At 49.8% G+C, this 14,346-nt stretch overlaps 1 protein-coding gene across 3 annotated transcripts in view; it reads right to left on the reverse strand.

The window, feature by feature from the left end:
- Positions 1–3,359: 3,359 nt before the first annotated feature.
- Positions 3,360–14,346, reverse strand: part of ZBTB40 (zinc finger and BTB domain containing 40) — a 61,470-nt gene continuing 50,483 nt past the window's right edge. The window contains exons 21-22 of one of the 3 annotated variants that reach the window (XR_014895870.1): positions 11,046–11,143; positions 3,360–4,275 (exon numbers count right to left, since the gene is read on the reverse strand). The gene's annotated coding sequence lies outside the window, so the exon portion shown is untranslated. Of the gene's footprint in view, positions 4,276–10,009; positions 10,201–10,617; positions 11,144–14,346 lie in introns of those variants that run through there. The other 2 variants (XR_014895871.1, XR_014895869.1) reach the window with 2 other exon arrangements.

Genomic DNA, 14,346 nt, shown 5'->3' on the forward strand with positions numbered 1-14,346 from the left:
GCTGCCTCTGCTTTAACATTTGACACCAGMCTGAAAAAGGGCAAAGTTCTGATAGTGACTCCTAAACCGAAGCCTGTGCACCTTGTGTCTCCAGGATTGGCTTCTATCATCCATATATTATGCATATATATATACACCATAACATATCAACAACCTGCATGGATTCATGGCCCATGAGATCTTCATGGGCCAAAAAGCATGGTGGTACGAAGGAAAGTGCACTGAGACACTGGAAACCAGTGGCTGGTCACAGCGGAGTGGTGGCCAGTGGCCATGAGAAGAGCTGTAGCATCTCCCATTAGTGAATATTTCTCAGTGTGGAGAAAACTGGGTTGAGATCTGGCTGCAGTTCAGCCCAGTCCAGGCATTTGCCCAGCAGTGTTGGCCCTTAGGATGAGTACCAATTTTCATTTCTCCCAGACTTCGCATCACACCATCACACCACCCTCCTCTCTCCYTTTGCTGCCTACTCAGGAGGCAAAGAGCCACTGCTGGCTCTTTCCCCAGCCCCACTAGCCTAGGGAATCCATTTTCCTCTCCCTGACCTGAATCTCTAAGTAGAGGCTTCCCTGTTAGCCTGAAACCTTGAGATGTCAGCTGCTTTTGGATAGAGCTGTTTCTTTCATTACCGAGCTGATGTGATGGGATTTTGAGTGGCACTAGTTACACTCCCGCGTTTTTACACATAACRTCTTTGAGCCAAGAGCGTTGTGCTATTGGCTGCAGATTTCACATGGCTCTAAGAGAGGTTCAGAGAGGGTCAGAAACGGGAAGCGAGGCCAATTCCCCCTTGAACTGCAGGAGAACACGGAGCAAAATTTGCCCCAGAGCATGTAACCTGTGACACTTTGCTGGGCTGATGCAAATTGCACCAGCACAGATGGAGGTAGTAGCTCCCGCCATCGCAAGCACACATGACACCTGCTGAACAGCGGTTGTAGCGGCACGTTTTGTTAGAAAAGTTGCCAGACTGTTTAGCTACTTGCTATGAATTTGCCCTAGATTTCCAACAAAGGGGCACAAGGAGGCCCAGATCCAGGAAATTATACGTCAAAGTGCACAATGAGAAGTGGTTTTTTTTCCCCCATCCTGGTTAGTTCTTGGTGTTTGGCTAAATTTCCAAGCCTTGACAAGGTCCAACATCAASGTTTTCTGGATGGGGACATTCTGGGGGATCAGGTAGACTGTGCTGTGAACACGCCACCACCCCAGTTTTGCAGGACAGAGGAGTAGGTGACTGCAGCAAACAGTGAATCCAGTGCCAGGGTTGTGGGCATGCATTTCTGCCGTGCCAATGCACAGGGCAGGAGAGGGCCCTGAAGCAGATACCACTGTGCCTGCTAAGGAGCAGCAACCTCCAATTTGGGCCAGGGGAAACAATGCCTAGGAATCACTGGGTCCACCACAGTCCCTTTCAGCAAGGAAAACAACTGGCTGGTCTCCAGTTGGTGGTACCATGCCCTGGGCATCTTAGGCAAGATGCTGCATGCTCTGGGGARTCAAACCCAGCCTGCTCTCTCTGATGCCAGTTTTGAGTGTCCAAACACTCAGCTTGTCCCCTTGCATTCCCCCAGAAACCACAATACTTTTAGGATGGGAGAGCGATGGCAGAGCGAGAGAGCCAAGCCAGAAGTAAATTTCTTGCCGCTCTTGGTTGTTAATCATCCTCTCACTAAGATGGGGCCAGCTGCTGAGATGCTGCAAGCTTCGATTGCTTTGCTTTTTACTTGYGCTGTCATTGCCCACCCTTGGCCATGGCAGGTCACCTTCTCCCCACACACGCYGCTCAGACAGGCACCTCCATCGCTCGCTCCCTAAGTGCAGGAAAGCTACAGGTATAAATAACAATAGCTGCCACGCTCCTTATTATTGCCATTGTAGTCCTCGGCTCCCAAGATGCCCGCTCTAACGAGAGGGGAGGGAGCAGCGCGGGGGGTCTCTGTTTCCATATCAAACACATGGAAGATTGCTCCTTTCATCTGCTCTGCACGATGAGAGAAGCAGCTGGTGTCTCCTCCGATCCACCCCTACCCTGCCGCCTCCTATCTGGGCAAACACATTCTAGCCCGGCCATCCAGCCAGGATGTTAATTGGAGAGTGGAGAGGTCGGCGGGGAAGGGAAGAGCCCAGATTCAGCGAGGCACAGTTACCTTCATTAACTTTTCATTGCATCTGCCACTTCCWGTTAGGGAGAAAGGGCTTAAATGTCACCATTTTCTGTTTTAACAAAGTTAGAGGCAGCCACTTGCCGAGATGCCCAGCTGAGCGGCCCCTTGCAGGGGACACCAGCCACGGGAGGCCAGCCTTGGCCTTGCATCACCAGCCTTAGCCACAGAAGGTTTCTGACTCAGCCCTGCTGTGTGGGGATTAAACCTCTGCAAGAACTGAAAGCCTCTCTCCAGCCTGGGTATCACCAAGAGCTGAGCACCCTCTTCTGATCCCAGAGATCCCTGCACATCATTGGAGTCTCTGGCCAGCACATTTTTTCCCTTTTCTGGATATTTCCTCTATGTCTCTGGGAGCCCTTGGCAAGAACAGATGTCATTTCCCTGTGGGATCACCCAGCCAGGCTGCTCCTCCTTCCTTCTCTAGCCATAGASTCAAGAGATGGATTAGAGAATAGAGAAGGGGAACATACATCCAGGGCTTGGACATAAGATGTTAATTAATCATCCTATCTCCTAGGATCCTCTTGACTAGTGATGACAAACCGGCTTTTGCACATGGCTGGTGTACCCTTCAGGAGACAACAGTGATTACAGAGCAATCTCCACCTCAGCATCTTCCTTGCTTCTGCACTCATAGGTATTGGATCAGATTGCTTTTCATTTCTTCATTTGTGTTTCTCTGCATCTTCAGTTAGGGCGTCTTTATGTCTAGAGCCTGCCTTATTTCTGGAGAGGTTTTTCCCAGGGTTTTATGCCCTTGAAGTTCCTCTCCTCCTGCCACTCTCTGTTSCTCTGGCAGGGCAGAGAGGCTGGCATTTGAAGGAGGGATGTGAAGGGAAAAGCCCAGGTCATTAATAACTGCTTGGGGGTTGCTGCTCTGCATACATGGGCCAAGGAAGACCAGAATGTAAAGCTGAATTCGCCTTGCATGGACTTACCATCCACTGCACAAAGGGGCCTGAAAAGCAGCTGGACACTCAGCTCACCACACACAGACTGCAGAGAACACCCCTTCCAAGTCTTGCTCAAACAAAGGATTTGCCAGAGAGGTAAACAACCACCATTTGGTTTCACGGTGCTCATAAAAGCTTTATCACCCATTCCAGTTTGGCACTACCCATGGTGTCCAGCAGTGAGTAACCCAGGGCCTGCCGGGGCAAACCCCAGGCAGCTTGCAGGGCAGGAATTGGGTGGTGTGACTGTAGCACGAATGCAGACATGTAATTAGAAAACAAAGATCATTTTAATGTTATCCAAGAAGGGAGCCATGTTATCTGGAAGAATTAATTAYGAGGACAGCTCAGTCTGCTCTAGGCAGAGGGAATCATGTGTTTGCCTCTCTCTGCTGGGGACCTGACATTTTACCCGTATAGGGACAGTTGGGTTTGGCTTGATGGATGGTCTTTCAGCAAGCTCCCAGAGCTGTGTGTCTCTTTGGGCTGGACTCCTGTAATGAATCCTGACAGTCCCACTAGGATCTGCTCTCCTGCTCAGCATCATGTTAGTGATGGGGCAGAGGAAAAAGAAAACTACATACATTTTATTTGTCCATTGCAGAGAGAACTAAATAACCCACTAAGGGAAGCAAGCAGAGCCTGGAAGTGCTGGTGCAGGGCTTGATGCAGTACGTAATGGCTAGTGCAGCATATAAGAACTTGTCTCACGTACTGGGTCACTCTTTTCCTTCCAGAAGTAGTCCAGAAGTAGAAACGACATCAGGATGTGCTATCCAAATGCTTGCACCAGTTTCAAGATCTCCTCATCTGCAGTTTGCTCCAGGTTAATTGGTGCCAAATTTGTCTCAGTTGGTTAGAGCGTGGTGCTGCTAACGCTGGGATCGTGGGTTTGACCCCTTATAGGCTACGCTGATGGTTGGACTAGATGATCTCCGGAGGTCCCTTCCAATCTTATGATTCTATGACATAAACACTATGTCTCCCTCCGTCTGATCAGGGCATCACACTCGTGGTGGTGCCTACATACAAGGTCCCACAGTGCCCCCCCAAAAGTGCTTACCCCACTCCTTGCCTTTGAGAGTCAGCAATCCGGAAGAAAATGATCAATACAGGCATAACTTGCAAGTAGCAAGGCCCCAATGAACACCTCCCTGAACCACAGAAAAGAAATCACTGTTCACACGTTGAAACAGAACCTAGCTCCATATGAAGAGATCCTCAACTTCTCCATTTTCACAGTATCCAAAAAGGTCACCTTAGAAAATCTGACACTTCTAAATCCTCTTTTTTTTCCCCAAGAGGCTTTTTTTTTTCCCCCCAAGCCAACCATTTCATGCTAACATTTTTGAGTTTGGCAAATTAGCATTTTCCATGAAAATGACCACTCTTTGGCTCCCATATGCCTCGGTCCCATTTTGCTGAAGCTGAATGCTGCTGAAAACATTGAAACCTAAAAAAAAAAAACAGGCAGTCACAAACCAGGAGCCAGAAGGAGCCAAAATGTGTGCCTATGGCATGTTGCACTCCTGTTGTGAGCAGAGACATACTCATGAAGTATCTCCTCATCTCCTGAATTCCCAGCCAGTGCTYCAGCCACAAAACCATCTTGATTTTCTCCTTCTCCTTCCTGCACTGCTGTATCTCCCAGCCAGCCTCACGATACAACTTTCCAGGACAGGAGATATTGTCAAGTGCAGCCTCAAGTCATAGCCCTGTGCCTACTGTATGGGCCACGGATGGAGACCCTGGTGACTCTCGATAMAGCCAACACTCATGCAGACTGCTAATGCCAGAGGCTGTTCTCAAAAATACATCCTTCAAGCGATGACAGGGCCAATCAATACAGTGGCCGCTCTTYAGTAGTCCCTGGCAGGGAGCAGCAGCCCTCCCAGCACTATCTGCCAGGCATGCAGCCACTCATCTGCAGGATGGATTAGGGGACAGACTGACAATGAGTGGCTCTTCCTCCCATGCCCACCACCCACACATACCAACYGCAACTGTACTGCATGGCTGCATCCTGGAAATGGATGGGGAACAGGCACAGAGAGTGGGCTGCGCATCCCATACATGCAACTTTTCATCTGTTTTTGTGCGTCTTASGGATATGCCAGAGGACACTGTGTCTTTCATACTGATCTCGAGGCCCCTCAGGGCACCACATGCTCCCTGGATGCTGTACAGCACAGTGGGACTCCCCAAGACTACAGCCCAGCTGGGCAGGCTGAGCAGCTGTGAGCCATGTCTGTCCCATTGCTCAACGGCGTTGGGTGGCTCCAGCACTTCAACTGCACCTTGATCTTCCATAGATAGTCCTTTGGGAAGGTGCCATCTCCACAGTACTTGCCTTTGCCTGCCAGAGTGCCTTTGCCTGCATGGACCTCATGTGTCTCCACTGCCCCAGCTGCACCAATGCTTGGTATCCTCACATGATACTGAGCTGCTCCAGGGACACAATTCATCAGCGAGGCTTGTGACTGCCTAGTGGGAATCCTCAGGTGGTCACTCATAGGAAAGGCCAGGCCAAGACCAGGCTCCTGGGTGGCCACATACAGCCAATGGGAGTCCAAACACRCTGAAATCCCACTGCTTCCCCAGCTCTGGGACTCACATGGGTGAGATTCTCAAAGAGGCCAGGGAACAAAGGARCAGGAAGATCTCGTGTTGCTGCCAGAGGTCCTGCTGGAGCACAAGGATCAAGGGCCTGACATAGAGTTAACAGACCTGGCAGTATCTGTGTGCTCAAATAATCACTCRTGAAGCTGAGATGAGCTGGAGAAGGCAGCCAAGTGGCTAGCCCGTCCCAGGAGAGGGGGCAGTTTGTTCAAAAGCAGAAGCACATCAAAGCCTTTTTGTTGTCTGCTGAAAGAGGAGAGAGCAAGATAGGCCCTACAGAGGTGCCACTGCCASGCCAGAACCTAACGTAACAGCACGGCTCAGCAATGCAGAGCATTGAGCTGCTGAGCACTGTCAGAGTTGTGACAGTGCTGGGAGCATGCAGGCTTGCCGTGCTCGCTGGCACAGGGCTTTGAGGGTAAAAGCAGTAGCAAGTGAAAGCGTGTTCCTCAACGTAGTAGATGAGGACTAAGAGATTTAGTGGTCAGAACGAAGCAAYGGGACCAGCTCTAGAGACAGTCACAGTTGCTAAATGTTAACACACATCTCTCACCAAGCTAATCTCAAACCAGCACCAACACGTAACAGAAAACATACTCTTTCCTGCCTTAGTCACCTCGTGGTCCCTTCAGGTGGAGAGCAGCAGCATTAGCACGAGACAGGTGCCCAGAGCAGACCAAGCCTAGCTAACAGTCCTCAAACTAATGAAAGACCACAAATTACTCCTGAGAGCTCTTCTGTGGTAGTTACTGATGACGAYATTGTGATTATTGTGCGAAGATCCTCAGTCTGGGAACAGAACAGTTCTTCCAAGTGCTRCAGGATGGCATGGGCCACTCCAGTCACTGGAGTGAACTGGACTCCTAGAAACTTTACGGCTGATGCTGGATCCCAGCCATCTCAGGCTCTCCAAAAGAGCAGGAAACAAGGAGAGCAACTTAACCCTCTCAAGGTGTAACAAGTGTATTAGCCTTCTGCCAGAGTAGAAAAGCCAAAATCACTGTAGCACTGGTCATTCTGCTACATCTGGAGCAAAGATCCTGCCCTGGGCAAGATAGACCTGGCCATCAGGCAGCAGGTATCTATCGACCCTTACTTTACAGGTACCATGTCTCCCCTTCCGTCATTTCAGAGAGACARAGAGAGGAGACTGTCTCTTCCTCCTGAAAGATAAATGCCTCCAGATTGTAGCCACTTGACAGGTCCACTGAAATTCATCAGTTCTGACTTGAAATGAAAGCTATAATAAATCTCCCTGTTGAMTAGGAGATCAAAGGCAGATCATTAGAGCTCTTGGATTACCCTGTGAGATTGTACTTCTATTAGCTGCCTTGCTGCTGGTTCCCAGTTTCCAGAATGACCCCCTTCAACAGTGGAGCTTTGACTCTAAAGAAAAAGACAATTTCCCTCTGAAGAGGTCTGGGCTCTGCACCTCTCTTCTGCCCAGTTCTCCTCACCAGGAAGCCTGTTGGCTTGCTCTGCAGGGCTCCTGTCCTTGTCCTCCTCTGGCCTGCTGTTGCAGCACTAATAAAAGGTGCTGCACAGCACAGAGGGGGACATTGCTACATCACAGTATCAAGAGCAGAAGAGCTCACTGCCTGCCTAGCCCTGAGGGGAAGGTCTTCTCCACATTGCAAAACTCCTTCATCTTCACAGGGAAGGAAATTCTTCCCCCAACTCCAGGACTGWCCACTGCTCCCATCTCAATTGCCTTTTTGTAATTACAGACAGATGTCATGCTGTACGGTGTACTGCCATGCTTCAGTGAGACCAAGGAAAAAAGTCCCTATCATTATTGGCTTAGGAGAGATGTGTTTAAGGATGTTAAGACTGATTTTCCATTTCCCCCTGTGGTGAGTTTCAGCGAAGATTTTGCTGACCCGTAGGGATCAYGAGCAATTTCCTATCTCATCCCTCTCCAGATGCATTTGCTGGTAGCAGTCTACAATATGGCCATGGTCTCAATAGCCAGGGAAGGGAAAGTTGTCCCCCTTTCCTAAATCAGTGTAGGCTAACAGCTTTTCACTGCTTGGACCACAAGATCTGAAACTCGGCCAATCCCCTGGGTTTTCTCCTTCCCTCATTTCAGTCTCAGTAGTTGTCTTCTAGGTGTCATGTCCCAGTCAGAGGGGTGCAGCAATCCCATGCATCAGCATGTTGATGCAGAATGAGGTCGTGTGGCAGGAACAAAAGGCAAAGGAGGCTTCAGACTGCAGATCTACCAGGCCCATTTGAGGAACATCTCAGTGATGGCCTGCTAGGAAAGGAAAAAAAATGCAGCTTGGCCAGCTGCACAACAAGGGGACCATAATCTCCAAGGAGCCTCCAATAAGTCCTTACTGTGATGACCAAATTTGAGGAGATCCAGGCTCTGGGAGCAGAGATTATCTCAGAGCCATCCCAGAGAAGACRTGGCATGAACCCAAGCTGTATGACGTGGGGCTCTTAAGTCAATGCTCAGAGGCTTCCCAAAAGCAAGGCTGGGTGTTACCTCCCCTTCTGCTTAGATACTAGCGAGCAGTAGGAGCCAACCCTTGAACTTAGAGGAGTATCCGACAGATAAACTCACCAGATGCAACAGCTGTTTGCTGCCCTGAGCAGAGGCTCACCTTAATACACCTGCAACATGCTCACAGCATGTTAGGCCCTGAGAGGAAAGAAATGGGAGAAGAATTAATGAACAGTGCACAGAGAGAGCAGAGTGTGCAGAGAACAGCCTGTGCACACATGGATTTCTGTGCATCTGTGTCCACTTSCATGCAAAGAGTCTACCTGGAGGTGTGCAAGTGAGTGTCCACCAGTCTGTGCACACACGTGCTCCCATGTGCATAATCAGGTGGTGCAAACAGTTTCCAGAGTCGCAGCTCAACAGCTGGACCTRCAGTTTGAAAGATGCCCTAAATGGTTTTATTTCTCTGGCAACGTAAGGCAAATTGATCCTTCCCAATGCCAAGGCCTTTGCATCGATGGATTTTTTACTAGAACAAATTGACTAAGCATCGTTTGAAGTTCCTCGCTCCATGCCCCGGGGACCTGCTGCTTCACTTCAAGCATGGGTGCAACAGAGACAGTGCTGGGTTTGCCTGCCTCTTGCCCAGTAGTGCCTAAAGGCACTCAGCCAAGGAGAGCAGTTCCTCAAGCATGCTTACGTGGAGGTTAAGCAGAGGAGTGAGGTTTATCTCCATGCAAAATGCATCACACTCAACAGAGTGAATTTCATTCCTGGAGAGAAATTTTCCACTGCAAGGGGAACTGCAACTAGGTTTGCTGAGCTTAGCTCTGAAATGAGGGACTATAATAAGTCCATTAGATTCAGAGGAGTTATCCTGAGCACACAGTTCGACCTATGATCCCTAATTTTACAAAAGGCTAAACGCAGAGTGGAAGTAAGCAAGAGAACCTCTGCYGCTTTTGCACACAAGAGGATGTGGCTGTGGTGCAAAAATAAGTACAAAAGAGTGGAAGCAGGGTTAYGCAGGACCTGCTTCATCATCTGAAATGCATGGTTCTGCCAACAGCTCTTCTCACTAKAAAGCTGCCCTTCTGTCCTGCAATATGGTGTGTCCTGCAATATTGGGGTCTTGATACCCAGGATGTCTAACTCCCTGAAAAGCGGTGCTTTGGCTTGCATTTTGGTAACACCAGCCTGGGTGGCTGCAGAGCAAATTCTGAAGCTGGGATGTTTGGAGGGACAGGATAAAAAGCAACAAGTGTCCCAGTGCTGGAGGTGGGATAATGAAGAAACAACCTTGTAATTTGTAGCTGATCTTACAATTTTGGAAGCTTTTGAAGTGCAAAGTTACAGYAGCGTGACACATTCGCACAGCTCACTGCACAGCAAAGAACACAACCCTTTGTGTCACCACAGCTTCAGCTCTGACACCTTCCTGCATTTTGGACCAAAACCTCTCCCCTGATCCTCAGACAGCTGAAATTGCTGAGTAAGAACAAATATGAACCATTCCCCAAGCTCCTCTCTGCCTTCCTCAGCTGCCTGGATAATCCTCCCATGTGAAAAGGACCCTGAATCCTCGGCAGTTTTGTGGAACAGGAGACGGAGCTGAACTCACGAACCCTCTTCTACGTTGCAATTTCTCCACTCCAGCCTGCATCCCACTTGCACTGAGGATGAGCTYCGGAGCTGCCCCTGCTCAGAGCTTCAGCCCAGCATAAACCAAACTTTTTGTTTAAGGTAGCAGTTTAAAAAAAGGGGGGGGGGAGAGTATATGTCTTTGATCTTGAATAAAGCTTTTATCACAGAGCCTTCAATCCCAGTGAGCAAAGGGGATTATCTTTTTCTCGCACAAAAGTTCACCTCCCAGCACAGGTCACAGGAGGAAGATTTCACTGGAGTGGGAGTCATTTTCTCTGGGGCCTTCACCCCAAGTCCGCCAGGCAGACGCTCCCAGGAAAAGCCTTTTGTGAGTGAACCTACTGCCTCAAATCCTCCCGGCTGTTTCCTTTCAGATGCAAAGGGAAAGGAAAAAAAAAAAACTCTGAAAGATGGAAACCTGTGCAAACGCCCTCATCATTTAAGAGGAAAGAGGGGCCTGCTTGCCTTCCCACCTGCTACCCTAACTCACTGCAGGCCGCCAGGACTCGGAGAAGTCACCTCGGGACTGTGGCCTGACCAAGTCAGACCCAAGGCAGTGCCAGCAAAGGGCTCCACACATGTCAAGAGCCACTGGTGGCTTTCAGAGTGACATGGGCTCCCCACCGGTGCATCTCCCACTGCCTCCTCATCAGTCATTCCTGTCCCACTGCCGCTCGCACAAGCCCAGCAAATCCTCCACTCRTTAACCCAATATTTCAAGAGGGAAAAGCGTACTTGGTAGGGCTAAGTCATGGGGCTCAGCATCTGCCTCTGCCCTCCCACAATACACCGGAGCTGCRGGAAGCAGATCCCATCCCTGACCTGGTACCCAGGGCTGGAGGCAGACAGGAAGGGTGCGGGGAGAGCACGAAGCTCCCCGCTCCCAGGACATTAATCGAAGTGACAAATACGCCTTGACATCAATTATGTTGCTTTCTTGTTCAGCCAAGAAGTAATTAACTTAAGTGAAGCAATTAGGCAAACTTATCAAGTGAGGTTTGCAGTACGTTAAGCAAACAGCTAATTGGGCTGTGGCGGGAGCGGAGCGGGGCGGCACGGGAAGCGGAGTGGGGAGAAGTCAGATGGGGACGATAGCGTCCAGCGGGGGTCCAGGCACCTCCGAGGAGCGAAGGGCTGAGACTGCCGCAGCTCAAGGGCAGAGCCCGTGAGAGGCACAGGCAGCGCTGGAGCGAAACTTCCCTCCCTTCGTACCTCTTCGAAACTCTGCGTAGCGCACATGAAGAGCAGATTGCATTCTCCTCCCCTCGCTGTCCTTTCCACTTTTCTCAAGACACAGCCTCAGGGGTCTCCTAAGAGCAGAGGTAAGAAATAAAGCGATCGATGGGGAACCCCACTGTGTACAAGAGATTCACACAAACAGGCCTCAAAGTGTTTGCCGATAATAGCAGGTGAGGCAAAGGATGGAGACGGCCGCTCGATGCCGCTGAATTACCTGCAGCGACAGCAAAGCCTCCCAGCAAATGAGAACGGAGCTGCTCAGCTAGCAAAACCTGCCTGCCCATCTCGTTTTCTCCTTCTTACAACACAGGAGCAGGAGAAAGRGTTAGGACAGGTTACCAGGGGTGAGCTGGCCACAAGGGAGCTGGCACGTGCCACAGAGGAGGTGGCATAGCAAAGGGATGCGTTGGGTTAGGAGCCCCTATGGCACAGAAATGCTCCTCTAACTTATGGAGACCTCAACTGTGAGCAAGGATAAAGGTCCCATCGCATTACAAGAGATTTAAGACTGCAAAAGCTGCCTCAAGAGTAATGACAGAGGGTCAGARCAGACAAGCCAGGCTCCAGCCTCCTGTCACGTGTGGAGACAGATACCATCCCCTCCAAACCCCAGCCCTGCCTCGTAGGGCAGAAAGCGTATTTGTGTGCCGTGCTGGCTTCACATCACTTTTAAAAGACTTTTTAGGAATTTTTCTGTAGTGAATCCAGCCCATTTTCYATTTTCAAGCCAATGAGCTACTGATTTTTGTGATTTAATTTCTGCAAAATCTATAGCATAAGCTGCTTTGGAAGTTTGCTAAGGTGTTGAATCCAAATGTAATGCTATAAATCATTAATGCACTCCCGTGTTGCAATGACACTGGAATATTTTAATCACTGAATAATGAAGTCAATACTCGCAAATCTCAACTGTCATTAACGTATCTACATGCCTCTGTGCCCCTGGCTGAAAAGGAAATCCTGCAAATGGAGTGGATTTGCTCACCGATGCAGGAGGCACAGCAGGAGCGGGACATGAAGGGCTGTTTTTTGCAGACTGTTTTTGTGCCAGGCAGCGGACTGGCTTCCGTTGTGATTTCTTCTCTTTAAGCCCTGTGATTGCTAACGGAAAGAGAGTCAAGCTGAACCACTGTATGGTTTCCGGCTGTAATCCTGCAGTAGAAACAACGGTGGGGCGACCTAAGTGCCTAAGTGCTGGTTCGGACCAGCAAGGGGTTTTCAAAGWGAACATCATTCCTAGGCTGCTTGCGTTGGTACCAAGAAAATAGAAGAGTTTTCTCCATCTCCACTGGTAACAGGCTGGAGCTAACCCAGAGCAGGAATGTCTGCGTACAACGAAGCCAGATAACATATTGGAGATCGAGAGGCCCCGGAGACAACAGCAAGGAGGAAATYTGAAAGGGCAGATCTGGAAGATGGTGAACAGAAGGCAGAAGGGCAAAGTTAAAACAACTTTGCAAATGCTGGGATGTGCCTGCAGGCAGCAAGAGACGCCATGTCCCCGGCACAGATGGAGCATGTGGCTTGGAGCTGCACAACAACGCGGAGGGGAGGAGGGTCAGCCCTGCCAAGGGGAAGGGGAACAGGCAGCAAGCATCACAGAATAAAAACACCTTCCTCAAGGAAAGGAACCCCCTGGAAAGGCAGCATCAGGCTGCCAAACCTAATCACAACCAGCACGGAGATTAGACGCAAGGACAGAGGTACCGTTATGTCTGTATGCCGCAGACCCCCCACTGCCAGTCACCTGTGGCACACCGCTCAGGTGCACAGCTCCACTGCTTGCAGAAGCTACCTTGCAAAGTCTCCTATCATGATGGCAAGCCCAAGACCCCAAAACTGCAATACTGGCAGGATGAGGCTGCCCTCCAGCCAGATGTCCAGGTATTTGGGGGAACAGCAAAGTCCGATCAGCATCATCAGGACGAGAGTAATGTGGTCCAGGACAGAGGAAGCAGCCTTTTGGTACCTCCAGAGATGGGTCTGAATCACATTTACACTAAGATTCAGCTGGGGAGACCTATGTGAAAAAGAAGTCAGAAGCTGCCCCYTCATTTCTTCCTAAGAGTTGGAGCAGTGGAAACAGTACTACTTCAGGGCTATTGCAGTGGACAAAAAACTGCCAAAGGGACACTTCAATTATCAAAAACTTCTCAGGCTCTGAAAAGAACAGGTGAAAATGCTACACACCAGTCCTTCTGGATCTCCTGGTATATCTGGGAGTCAGATATTCTTCCCCCAAGAGTCAGACAAGACGAGTTTTCCATCCCCAAGTTGTTCTGCTCCATCCTGTCACAGCACTAGGATCACACTGAAAGTCTCCTGGGTTTGGTCCACTTTCTCCCTAGCAGAAAGCAGTGTTTGAGTTGGAGCTGACTCAGTACAAGTTTGAGTTTGAGACAGCTCTGTGCTGCAGTAAGGAAGCCCTGTCAGTGTCAGACACTCCATCCTTGGGGGGGGGGGGGGGGGGGGGGGGGGAAGGGGGGGGAAATTAGAGAGATCTGCAATGAATTGCAATCACAGAACCACAGAATAACCAAGGTTGGAAGGGATCTCTGGAGATCATCTAGTCCAACCCTCCTGCTCAAATCCTTGCCCTGTCTATTTTCTTCCAAAATCATAAAGCACTTGGAGAAGCCACTCCAGCACTTCAAGCTGTGGAGTTTGACGCATACAGACATATGGCAGGACATGGARTTAACATCCCTCTATAAATGAACATCAGCAATGCCCATGGGATATGATTCCTGTTTAGAAGCCTGCTTCATGCTGTGTTTCTGGCCRTGATTTCCCAGGTGGAGTATCCCATGGAATGTATGTCCCAGGGCTGGTCCCTTGGTTTTCCCCATACACAAGGGATCAGGCTTTGAGGTTACAGCTCCAGGTTCCCAGGAGTCAGYTCGCATGAAGTCTATGCAGTCAGGTCGCATCTCATTTTCCTAGACCTGCCACTCAGTCGCTCAAGTTTATCTGATCATTGGGCAGGGCTGCGGGACTGTGTCTCCCAACACCCTGCATGGCCCGAGGATGGACAGCTTTTTGTATTGACATGGCCTGCCCTCAACACAAGGTGACTTTGCAGTCTGTTAGGACTTCAGCTGAACCATCTCTGCCAACCAGAAGCTAAATTCGTTTAAATCTGCAGAACAYTCATAGGATTTGCAGCAGTGTAACAGGGTCAGGCTTTGGCCCTCCAACAGGGATAACCAAAGCATTTACTTAAAAGTGGAAGGCCCTGCAGTGCGCAGGAGGGATTTCTTTCCCCGTTGGGCTA

This window comes from Rhea americana, unplaced genomic scaffold, assembly GCF_003343005.1.
Source record: "Rhea americana isolate MKP2758 unplaced genomic scaffold, rheAme1 scaffold_217, whole genome shotgun sequence".
Taxonomy (NCBI): domain Eukaryota; kingdom Metazoa; phylum Chordata; class Aves; order Rheiformes; family Rheidae; genus Rhea; species Rhea americana.